Genomic DNA, 10,769 nt, shown 5'->3' with positions numbered 1-10,769 from the left:
CAGTGCCGACAGCATGAGCCATTGTCTCCTTTCCTAATTTCCCACTTTGGAATAGTCTAAAGCTGTTTAGCATCTGTGACAGAGAGTGTGTATCTGGAAGGGAGCCACTAATTAGACATCAGAAATGACAACAGAAAACAGAAGACACTAAAGACTGAAATAACCAAAACTCTGACCATTCCCAGGTCTGAAAGTTAGAATGAATTCTGATCAGGACTATGAGCAGTGGAAACACTTTGGACAGACATGGAAAGACAGGTAAGTCACCTCTCCCACTCTTGTGCTCTTGTCAAGAGACTTATACAGGTTATATCCAGCTGTGATTTCAGACAGAGTTGCTATTGGCTGGGGAACAGCCCTCTTTTTTTTTTTTGGTTCTGTTTCTGCTGGTGACCTCATGAGGTGAGCGAAGCTACCACAGCCCATGGTGCTGGAATGCCAGTCTTGTATGTCTGGCACTCCATGATGAGTGTACCAGGTGTGATTATGGCATGTAAGACAAGGCACAGGGGTCTTCTGTTTTTGTTCGGTTGATTCAGAGAAACCAAATGCTGAGAAGCAATTTGTATAAAAGAACAAAGCAGGTCTGCATGTTCCTACTACTAATGCTGATCAGTGCAGATTGAGGTAACATGCTGTCATCCCCTTTTCTCTAAACAGAGGATTGAATGCAAAGGAATATTCATATAGGACTTTCTCCATTTATTTCAATTGGCTTTGGATAGACCCTTCCCATCACTGACTTCAGTGTAACACAGTTGGGTCCTAGTCTGTGACTAGGGCTCCTGGGTGCTGCAGTAATACAAATAAGTAATGATGGCTGCTTCTGCAAAGTTGTTGGGGGAAGAAACACTGTCTCTTTCATAGTCCGTTAGTGTGTCAGTGAAAGAGATCTGGACTATTTTCATAGGGAAAGGGAATCCACTAACATGGATTAGACAAACATGGCTTTTAACTGTTAAATTCCTCCAGTGGTGTCGTGTTGGGATGATGACAGAGGGCATGCTTTCCCTGTTCCTCTTGAAAGAACAGAGAAGATAACTGAAGAAAAAAGAAGTAATATAGGTAATAATCCGCATCAAACGTTTAGTTCAGGAGATATGTTGCAGTTGATGAGGAATCTGATATTAATAATGCTGCATCAGAGTAATATTTCTCTTACCTAAAGCAGATACATGTACTGCTGTGTAGCTGTTTCCTTTTTATTAAATGCATTTTCATCTCTGGAAGCCCATTAGAAAACACTTTTTCTTGTTTCTAAAAAATAATGTTTGCTTTTTGTGTTTTATGCTATAATGCTTCATTTTGAGCTCATTGTGCTAAAAACCCTCAATAAAATACATACACTAATTCGATATGGAAGACAATGTTCTGTATCATGTGTCACTGATAAAAGGGTTTAGATTAATATAATATATCAGAATGAGGTTATAGAGAAGAGGTTATGTTAGCTACTTACCAGACACTGGCTGCTGCAGTAAGGTCCTTATTGTAAATTCTGCTTTAAAAGTATTAATTTAAGGCTAATTTCTGATGTTTGCACCATATGTATCAGCCTGAATCTCACTTACATCAGTGGCATTAATGTAGCGTACGTGACATGAGTCAGGGCGAGTGTGTAACGTCTGTTGTCTGATTTAGTTATGTTCTTTGATAAAAAGCATACACTGCTAAGCCCGTTGGGAGTTCTCTCTGTTACTGTGCAACTTAAATAGGAAGGGCTTCTTGTTTCTGCTGAGCATTTGATTGTTTTGGCAATTGGATTCTGATCTCTCTCAAATCAGTATAAATCAAGAGTAATTCCATTGCAGTTGGAGCAAACCTAACGTCATGATCTCACACTAGTGAAGCCATGGAAGCCAAGATTTTCAGAAGTGACTAGTGATTTTGGGCCTCAACTTGAGACACCTTAAAGGCGCTTGAATTTCAAAGGGAGACTCCGCATCTTCTGAAAAGTAGTGATACCTTAAAAGGTGTCTGACTGAGGTATAGAGAATCATTGGTCACATCGGCAAATGTTGCCCTAAATGTTTAATATGCCACACAGAAAGTTACACTGATTATTTTCTAGTAGATTTTATTTTCCTTCATTTTTTTGTTCCCTATTTTTTGAAAAACAAACAACCCCCCAAACCACCTTGTAGCATTCTGTTCTTATCACCTGTTGATATTTCACACCAAAACTTGACCACAAGACATTCTGGGCTAACATGCAAATTATAGAACACACTCATCCACTAAGCTCCGAGTCCTTATTCCTGTTTATAGTCTTGCAGTTAGGACTGTACATTGTTAAAATGGATTTAAAATACCTGTGAAGCAAACAGCAAGATAGAAAGTAAGAGACACTAGGGACCAATCTCTTCCTTTTCAAAATCCAGTTTGGAAGCACTGTACAAGCCTTCATAATTTCCTAATTGTAAAAATGCATTTCCCTTCATGGAATTGCGTTTTTCGTGTTCTGTGAAATCTGCCTTAAAGAGCGGATCAGCAAAATGGGCCAGTGTGACAACCTAAGAGACAAGCAAAACATGGCTGCTTAGTAGATTTTAACTTTATTGATTTTCACTTTTTTACTGAGATCACAGACCTGCGTAATTATCTGAATATTCATCTATACCACCTTGAACGTGTTATGAACTGTAGAGCTGATAGAGTACTGTACTGATCTGTAACTTAAAGACAAATGGCTAAAAATTAGCTAAATCATGTCAAGTCACAAACAATATATATAAAGCCAGGTTGAGGCTAGAGGTCGCACAGGTCATCTGAAACCAAAAGAGATAATATAATAATCAAAGCAAGTTACCAAACACGTTAGTTATACAAATGTCATAAACATATCAACAAAATGCCTTTTTGGTAGAGAAATTTGTTTGTTTGCTATCTTAGCCCCTCAAAACATTAATGAATTTCCCTGTGCAAGTAATATTCCCATTGTAGGGATGGGAATTGAGGCACAGAGACTGTGACTTGCCCAAAATCAGAGAGATTGTGGCAGAGCTGGGAATGTAATCCAATCCAATGTCTTAACCACAATACCATTCTTTTCTAGTGGTATGGGTTGTCCAGCCATGAATGTTGTAAAACCAGTCCTTGTTGTAGGAGATGTTTATAGGGAAGCTCTTTTTCTATGGAGAGAACTTTCCATGTTTCTCTTAGCCATCTGTCCAATGCAGAATATTGCTACTGAACAGAGAGAAGTCAACTGTAGTCCATGAAGCTAATCATCTCACCAGTTTCTTTTCTTTACAGTTAATTACTTTCAGCACATAACCTTTATTGGGAAGCTCAACTGGCTCATAGAACATCAAACCATGCTGGCTTTCCGTTAGAAGACACCATTTTAATTTTGGACGCTTTCCCCAAGGATACATCAAGGAACTCAGCTGACCACAGTCTCCAACGTAAGGTAATAACAGCCTCTCTGAAGAAACGTATCTACTATTGGGCACCCGGGGTATGGTTTTGGCACAGCAGCCTTTAGAAGATCATAGTAAAACAGTGACCAGAAAGGCTCTGAATAAGACTTTGGGACAGTTCCTTTTGGGTAAAGGCAGTGGTGGCTCGTGACTCTTTTGACAAGTGAGGCACAAATCACACACTAGTTATTTCTCCCCTTGTCGCATGTATAATTTAAGAGCTCTTAAAATATTCCTTATTTATAGCAAGGAAGCAGCAGATGGACCTGGGAGCTGGAGCTGCTGCCACTATCTGGGCCAGTGTGGGAGGTGGAGCACCAGGTGGGCCTGAGGCTTGGTGGCAGCTGCTCGTTTGCACACACTCAGCCTGCCCTGTGTGTGAGGGGACTGGAGAGGCGCAGGTGCAGGCCCCATCTCTGCCACCTGAAAACCTCCTGTAGCCTGGGCTTAACTGCTACAATACTGTTGTGGCCTCACCAAGCAGTGATAACCACAGCAAGGCTCCCGTAAAGTGGCATGGTAAATTACCATGGTAACAAGGCAGCCTCTTGAGGCGCTATTAGCTTACCAAGATTTGATCCTTTCACAGCACTGTGTTGCACAATTTGAGAGCGTGAATTGGGACATTCAAATCAAATCATAATTTGTCCGTACATCTGTATGTATTTATCAATTAAAAAGAATATGTAAAATGTATTTTGTAGCTTTTTGGAATTCTTGGTTAAGGCTGTTACCTCATTTTCCTGGGCTGATGAGCCATCTGTGGATGCGGGCTTTAATTGTCTTATCCATCCATACCTTTGTACCCTCAGATTAGATATTGCAATGTGCTCTGCATTAAACTCCAGCCCACATTTATTTTCAACCACTGAAGTTGGTGCAGAATGCAATAGCAATTGTCTTGCTGGATGCAATGGCACCTGTACTCCAGGTCCCTGCAGTGGTCTCCCATTGGTCTCCAGAAGGCATTCAAGTGGTTGTTTTTGTCCTGCATACATATATAGATGGCTGCCTTTCTGCTTTTGCCATATACTCCTGCAATTGTAGTCAATGGAGACACTTGAGCTGGGATCTCCCTGCCCCCTAACATACATGCACTCCCAGGGTACCTCTACACTGGAGCTGGAGGTGTCATTGCAGCTTGGATAGACCCACAGGTGCTAGCTTTGATTGAGCCAGTGTGCTAAAAATAGCAGTATCATCACAGCAAAATGGGCAGCGGGACAGGTTAGCCATCCCAGACAGAATCTGTTCTGAAGCCCCAACATATGTACTCAGGGTACCTAGCCTATCCTGCTGCCCATGCAGCCATGGTTATGCTGCTATTCTTAGCATGCTGGTTTGTGTCTGTCTGAGATGAAAATCATACTTCCAGCTCCAGTGTAGGCAGAGACAAGGCTGCGGAAGGACCAGTTGTCTCTCTGACCTTCTCTCTTCTACCTTTTCTGACCAGAATAATCCTAATTTGTTGACCTTCAGGGTGCATTGCAATAACTAGATATCTGCTAGGGTTTCTGGGGTGGTCTGTGGGGAAGTTAAGTGTAGCTGGATGGGGTAAATTTTGCTTAGTGGACAGTTTTAAAGTTAGGCCAGGAAGTTAAGAAGAACAATGTGGATTATATATTCCTCAGTGAAGATCACACTGTCAGGGTGTCTAGAGCATGTTGTATAGGTGTTAATATCTATGAAAATAAAATGACTGTTGCAGTAACCAGTTCCCATGTAATGAATTGGACCAATATAAGTCTGATTTAGGATTGATTTTGGGTTAGTTTATGGTTAACTCAACTTGGGTCTTTTGAACATGATTCTGATCTGTCATACCACAGGGTAAATCAGGAACAAGGCCACTGATCTCAGTGCAGTTATTTAAGTGTAAGCTGGTGTGAGGTCAGAATTGGTCCTTTATTCATATTTGTGGTCTTGAGGTCAGAATTTATTGGGATTTGGAATATTCATCTCTTTCCAAAGCCAGTGCTTGTGTAGCTCTACGGCGCCCTTTCTCCACGCTTGGGCCAAACTGACCACCGGTGAATATTTTCATTGACTTAAACAGAAAATGGGTCAGTCTCTTTCTAAGGTGCATTCCTTGGCTATAATCTCTTTTGGATTTAGTCTGAAGATCAACTAAGATTTAGGTCAATGGTGTAATGCTTTTGTTATGCATAATCACTTGTTTAAGCAAAAGGTACTAAAATTTAGATAAGTAACATTGTGCTTACCATGTCAGAGCTGAAATTCCATCTGCTGTGTATGTCTCTGCAGGAGCTGATGAAGTGAAAGTTTTTACATTCTGGCAAGATTCCCTGGAATGGAGTTGACTGATCAGTAACCAAAACTGCTTGTTGAATGTTCTTTGTAATTTGAGGTTGATCAGTTCTTCTTTTGAGGCATACTGAGTGGTTTAATCTGGGCAAGGCTTGTTTATTCTGCATAATGGAAACTCTTGATACTTTAATGAATGCCAACGGGATTGAATCTCTACGGGCCCAATTCTGCTATCCTTACTTTGCAAGTAGTCCCATTGATATTAACAAGTTTCTATTACATTATTACTCTCATGTAAGAAGCTGCCTTGAAATGTCCAACCAAATTATGTTTAATTTTTGGCAAAAGGAAGGAAACTTTGCAAAACTTGTTTTAAAATGTCCCCTTCATAAAACGGTGCTCATGTTTTTTTCAACTAGCTGTGTACCTGTGAAACGACTAAAACATTAACCGGACATTCCGGTTGGTTTAGAACATTCTCAGATGTGTTTCTTGTGGTACCTATGCACTACTTAGAGCACAATTGCTTAGTGCCGTATATAATTTTTGCTTAGCATTGCTGGTGAGTGTGATGCCAGATACAGAAGCATTGCTAGATATATTTGCTTGATCGCCATTAGGCATGATGTTAAAGAATGATACTTAAGTATTTGGCTGGTTCTTGATGTATGCATGGCAATTACAATACATAGACTTGCCTGAGAGCATCCTTTAATGATTGTAAATGCTCTACTGTTTGCTGCATAGCAACTGGAGAGTAGAGCTGGGGGGAATCTATGCTAGGAGCAATCAGTGACTTCCTTTCCCCTAGGACACCAAGAGATATACCAGTTGGTCTCAGTGGGCCACTCACCATCTGCCACTCCATTGTGGCTCCACATGGCCTAAACTTTGTTTTGACCATTAGTGTGTTTCCCACTGCTACAATATTTTAAACAATATTTTAAACAAAACTATTTTAAACAATACCTGAGAGGTACAGCAAAGTGCTCTGAATTGAACCTATATATATATATTATATATATATATATATATATAGGTTCAATCATAGACTCATGGAAGATTAGGGTTGGAAGAGACCTCAGGGGGTTATGTAGTCCAACTCCCTGCTCAAAGCAGGACCAACCCCAACTATGCAACCGTGTATTCAACCATGCCCTGTAGCCACAACTTGGAAATATGGATCTTGTCACCATTGCTGGGAACACTGAGAACTTCAGAAGTGAGCTAGGGCCAGAGGTAGAAATTAATTGGAATTGAAATGGGGGTGGGGAGGGAAAAACAGTAATGACTTACCTCATAGGTCTGTTGTGAAGATCACTCCAGTAATGTCTGTAAGGCACTTTGTGCTTGAAAAGTGCTTAGATAAGTGCTAAGTACTTTCCCACACTTCTTCACCTGTAATCTTTTGTCATTGTTATACTTAAATGTGGTTTTTTCCCTCAGTGCAGCAGAGAAATGCAGTGTCTGAGCTGGAGACAAGATGAAACACATATATTGTCCCCAGTGGTTATGAAGGGATTGTTTTTCTTCTTCATTGTTACCACACAAGTGGGCAGAAGTCACACAAGTTGTTACGTCTTAAACTAAGTTACAACAATTTGGATAAAAAAGGAAGAAATGGGCCGTTATTGCCTACAGCTATAAAAGGGGACACAGGAGACAGGTCATAGATGGCAAATTAGATGGAATGTGAATTTTTTATGAACTAAAGTGGCTGTTTTCTTCCTTGGTTATGAGCTGAAGTGCTAGCAGACTGGAGCCAGAGCATAAGTGACATAGAAATTTTCATAGTTTGATTTCTATTACAAATAAGATTCCTACAAAAGGATAAAATTGCTTCTGGAAGAGTCTTTTATATTTGATTTATTTAAATCAGTGTAATAAGCCTTATATTACAGAGCATCTTGGACATTGAGTGTTAGTAATCTGTGTAGTAAAAACAGAAATATATTTTTATATATTGTGGCAGGGCAAGGCCAGATGGCTACAGAAAAGTAGTGGGAGATAGCCCCAGGTTAAACAAATCCCTGGTACCAGGATAAGTAAATGGCAGCTGCCCCGGGTCAATTAAGATACCTGGGGCCAATTAAGAGCTTTCCAGAAGGCAGGGAGGATGCTAGGTTGATTGGGACACCTGAAGCCAATCAGGGGTTGGCTGAAACTAGTTAAAAACCTCCCAGTTAGTCAGGTGGGCGCGCATGTCAGGAGTTGTGAGAAGTTGTGCTGTTGGAGAGACTGAGCTGTACGCACCATATTAGGCACAAGGAAGGAGGCCCTGAGGTAAGGGTGAAGTGGAGCTTGAGGAAGTGAAGGCTGCTGTGGGGAAGTAGCCCAGGGAATTGTATGTGTCCTGTTCCTAGAAGGTCAGCTACCATAGCTGATACTATTAAGGTCCTTGGGCTGGAGCCCGGAGTAGAGGGTGGGCCTGGGCTCTCCCCTTTTGCCCCCTGATTAATCACTGAGACTGGGAGATAACAGAGACTGTGCAAGGGAGGGTTGCTTCTCCTCACCTCCCTCGCTGGCTATGATGAAAATGGCTCAGTAGACTGTGACCCTTGTCTCTAGAGAGAGAAGAGTTAAGTGGAGGGTCACAGGGAGCCTCTGAGGCTAGTGAAATCTGCCAGGAAATGCGGGACCCACGGAGACAAGGACAGAGCTTTGTCACAATATGTATACAATGTAATAAGTCAGGTTTATCATGGTAGTGCATGGGGCCAACGGATACCATTGTGATAGGCACTATACAACAAGAATAAGTGATATTTCCTGCCTGAAAGAGCTTGCTATCAATATTGACAAGCCAAAGACTAGGGCGAAAGGGTATAACTTCCAGAGCCAACAATGCGATGGCAGCAAATGTCAAGTGAGTTCTGTGACCTGTACTTTCGTTTTGATTTGTTTAAACCCTTATAGAGGATTGTGTTAGGAGGAGCTTGTCTAGCTGGAAAGACAAAGGGAGGAGATGGGAGTGGTTGGGGCAAACAGCCAGTGAGCACAAGACTGTCTAGAGGGAAGTAGGCGGAAAGCAGTCCTGAGATGATCACTGCCTTGTTGAAATTGCTTTCTGCAGTTGCTAGGCTGGGTAGTGAAAGAGGCTGTTTGTAGGACTCCGGCCTTGTTGTAGAAGTTGTTGGTGTGTAGCCTTCCTCCCTGGGCTCCTCATTCAGTTGCTTGCTCTCCCCCTGTCCCTGTATCCAGTCTTTGCCTAGCCAGTCCCAGACTTCTTCCTTCTCCCACGTTAGGTTCTTGTCCCCTCTACATTTAAGTCAAGCAACTGGCACCTTCCTCTTTAAACTGCCTGGGTGCCAGGAAGGGGGTAATTGAGGGCTCTCTGGTCAGTTCCAGTGCTTGTCTCTACTCCAGCCCACAGCATCCGAGAGCTGCAATTACAGGGAAAGTCCTAGTGAGCCCTTGTGTCACTGAACTGGAGCATGCACGGTCCTGTTGTTTGTAGGAGCTGAGGTCTAAAATGTGCAGCCAGGCTCCCAGTTGGGTGCTGTGTGCTGAGTTGAGAGTGTCTACACAGACACTGCATCGACCTAACTACATTGACCTAAGTGCCGGCACACCTCACGGAGATGGAGTTATTAGGTCGGTGTAGTGGGGAACTTGCATCAGCAGGAGCAACACAGTAGTGTAGACACTTACAGAGTTAGGTCGACATAACGCTAAACTAACTCTGTAGTGTAGACCTGTCCTAAAACCCAAAGGACTCTCAGGAGAGAAGAGGAAACTTCCATGAGTGCACTTGTTTGGTGTTTTTTCCCCCCCTTAGATCTGTATGTCTTTTTGTCTAGGAGTAAAGTGTGTGTGGTTTAGAGGTAGCTTTGCAGAGACTCCGTTACTTGATTTAACGGTGACAAAGTCCCTGATGTGTGAAACAGTAACTCGGGGTACCCACAAAGGTGGAGCTCTGGAGGTGGCACGCAAGAGTGACTGAGAAGACTTGGGAGTGTGTGTCTTCATCGATCTTGAGGCCTATGGCAGCTGGGCCCCACCTCCCAAGAAGGAGGTGCCAGCAATGGAGTCTGTACCCCAGGAGTGTGCCTGAAAGGCCAGAGAAAGAGACAGCACATGAATGCTGCTCAGAGTCAGTAAGCTTAAAAGCGCATGGGATCCAAAGGTTTGGTTTGCGTACAGCCTGGTGAGTGTGGATAAGGGGAAACTCAGTCAGGGCTGTAACAACTGGTATTGGACGAATGACCTCATACGTTATGTGGTATTTGTAGTGTGAGCTGAAAGACCGTTCTCAGAGGAGACACTAGACTCAGCAGAGAACCAGAGAATGGCCTCCTACCCAGAAGTCTCTCAATGGCCAATATCAAGTCCACTCTTTAACATATTCTGGTTCTTTCTAATAATCAGAGGACCAAGAACTCTATTAGCCTAACTTATCTCCGTTGGATTGCTGCTTCTTGTTGTTCATGGCTTCTTATAATCTTAGTGTGTGTTTGTTAGTTAAAGGAGGTTTGAAATTTCCATTGTATTGTTGTTGAATGAATATTCATGCTAAAATTAATGCAGCTTTAGGGGATTCATATGGATATGCACAATCTGACAACTGTAGAAATACTGAAAAATAACTATCATTCTGAAGTAGAAACCTCTGTCAGTGGGAAATACTTGTAAAGCCAAATCTTACTATGTTGCTAGCTTTAAAAAACATGCTAAGTCATACCTTGCTGCGTATTATTCCTTGCATGTTAGTATATGTTTTGACTCTAACATTTTAGCCATCTCTAAATGACAGTGCTTCATATCATATACATGGGTTTTAGTTAAAAATTCATGAAACATAATAGGAGGATCTGTTAGTGACCCCTGTATTTAGATTGCCTAACGTGTTCCATTATTATAGTGGTGGGCCAGCTCTGCTAAAATTAAGGTGAACCCTTTCCTGTTTAAAGGAAGACTCCTTCAAGAGCTCTAAAATCTGGACATTTACTTAGATTGACTGGACATTTGCTGTGTCTTAGGGAGATGAGGGATACAATTAGTCATTCAAATTTTGGGTCATACGAACAAGGAGTTCCTGAGATACAGCTCCACAACACCTGTGTTTCATAAAGTCCACAG

At 42.0% G+C, this 10,769-nt stretch overlaps 1 protein-coding gene across 3 annotated transcripts in view; it reads left to right on the top strand.

The window, feature by feature from the left end:
• Positions 1 to 211: 211 nt before the first annotated feature.
• The window catches only part of TRPM8 (transient receptor potential cation channel subfamily M member 8), a 103,585-nt gene continuing 93,027 nt past the window's right edge, over positions 212 to 10,769 (top strand). The window contains exons 1-2 of one of the 3 annotated variants that reach the window (XM_039494698.1): positions 212 to 258; positions 3,256 to 3,412. The gene's annotated coding sequence lies outside the window, so the exon portion shown is untranslated. Of the gene's footprint in view, positions 259 to 3,255; positions 3,413 to 7,936; positions 7,974 to 8,523; positions 8,557 to 10,769 lie in introns of those variants that run through there. The other 2 variants (XM_039494702.1, XM_039494699.1) reach the window with 2 other exon arrangements.

This window comes from Mauremys reevesii, linkage group 11 (assembly GCF_016161935.1).
Source record: "Mauremys reevesii isolate NIE-2019 linkage group 11, ASM1616193v1, whole genome shotgun sequence".
NCBI lineage: Eukaryota > Metazoa > Chordata > Testudines > Geoemydidae > Mauremys > Mauremys reevesii.
Note: the sequence above shows the minus strand (reverse complement) of the source record. Positions and strands in the feature narration are given on the sequence as shown.